At 42.2% G+C, this 1,889-nt stretch overlaps 1 protein-coding gene across 2 annotated transcripts in view; it reads left to right on the plus strand.

Moving 5' to 3' along the window:
* Positions 1 to 1,889, plus strand: part of EVA1C (eva-1 homolog C) — a 31,636-nt gene that overhangs the window by 24,088 nt on the left and 5,659 nt on the right. The window lies entirely within an intron of this gene.

Here is a 1,889-nt window from a genome sequence, read left to right on the forward strand (position 1 = left end):
CTTTTAGCACTCTGGGAATGTGCCTTTCCAGAGGCAGGTTATTGAAAGTGTTTGGTACCAGTCTAACCAGCCCCAGGGATATCTGTGTAGATCAAAAAGCACCCAGTCAGAAAGAAGTCACATTGCATATTTATGTTCATCTCCCAGTTCATGGTTTCTTTGGGGCCATTCCATGGGGATTCCTTCACTCAAAACACAGCGCTGACCTCTCCTCATTCAGTCACTGGAATAAGGTGTTTGACCAAGAGGAGGGTAAGTTATTCAAGTTAATCCCATCACAGCTGCTGGGAGAACTACTGGGAAGGTAGCAAGGCCACATATAAACCAGACAGGATTTTCTATAAAATCACTAAAACCCAAAATCTTTTCAGAATGCAAGAAGTTTTAAATAAGTTTATTTATGTTATAACACTTTCCAGGTAACGTCTGTCCTGTCCGGCAGAAGAAACTGTTTGCACTTACTCCCCTGTGACACCAGGCAAGCCGTGGGAGGTTCTCCAAAACTGGCCTGCCAAGAACCTGCAGGCATATAATGACTGGCTCCTCAGGTAGAGGAGCCAAATCCAACATGGATAGAGACAATAAGAAGCTATTAAGTCCCACAGAAACATGAGCAAAGGCAAAATGAAACGTACCCTTGCCATATCATTGAATATGTAGAAAACCATCAGCACAGCATCCTCCTGGTTTTATAAGGCATCCAGAGAAGCTCCCAGGGCAGGAAATTCTATGGAAAACATAATTCAGTTTGCCAGTTTGCTTTTGTGCTCCCAATCTATTAATTTATGAATCACTCAACAACTCCTCCTGATACTCTCCAGCTGGTTTTGTACTTGCCAAAGTAAGCTACTAGCTGCCTAAAATGTCCATCCAAATATATCCTTACTCACCTGGAATTGCTAGGGAGGAAAACTAAAACTGCTGACTTACTTAATCAGAACTACTCAATGCTTTAGGTCAGCCCTTCCCTTCCTTCCAGCACTCTCTTGGGACACACAGGTATTGGGATTTTAGGTCTCTGAAAAGTCAGAGTTCTGTCCTAAAATCCATGTCCAAAGCAATCCACGAGCCCTTTGCCAGACAGATCAGCCCAGTATGTCCTGATGGCTCTGCCCAGGTATATGACTTATTCAGTACTCTTGTCAGGGAGTTAACTCTAAAAATCACAAATCTGCCCCATTTGCAAACATTAAATGTCAAGGACTCAGTCTCAAACCTTCTCTTCTTTTCAAACAGATTTGGGGAACCTTTGGAGTATCTTTGCAAACAGTGTTTGTCCTTCCTCAAAAGAGGCACAAATAAGCTTCTGCAGTTGGCAGGTGTCTGAAGGCCATCCTTTATTGTAGGAAGAGGGACTATTTTAATCCCCAGAGAATGACATTTCAGACCTTGAGAGCACCCTTGCCTCAGAGGCTTGGAGTGAAACTTATCTGTCATACACAGAAAGCCACAGTGTGTGGGGTGATGCAGACAGATTCTGAGAAGTATTACTTTCTCCAAACTTGTCCTTTCTGCATCCTTTATGTTTAGAAACCAAAACTTACAGGGTGTTTTTTGCTTTGTGGCTTGGAGTTTAGCACATGTGGATACAGAGAACTTAATCACATTTAGAGACTTTTTTTTTTAATAAGCAGAGTGTGACTCACACTCTTTCCCACTCAAGTAATTCCAGCTCCAGTGAAAAACCCATTATTGGAAGCCACATGTTTCCCTGGTTAAATATTGAGCCCATTTTGACCTCTTCATAGTAAACGAAAAGCTACTTTTTAATACCCTGAACTTCCCTGTAACCTGAGCTGTTGCAACACATAAAAATTGATCTCACCTGACTTGAACTGAACTTGGATATCCAGTCAACTCATCTCAGTAACCCAAGGCCAAGAAACAGA

Source organism: Anomalospiza imberbis, chromosome 2 (genome assembly GCF_031753505.1).
Source record: "Anomalospiza imberbis isolate Cuckoo-Finch-1a 21T00152 chromosome 2, ASM3175350v1, whole genome shotgun sequence".
Taxonomy (NCBI): domain Eukaryota; kingdom Metazoa; phylum Chordata; class Aves; order Passeriformes; family Viduidae; genus Anomalospiza; species Anomalospiza imberbis.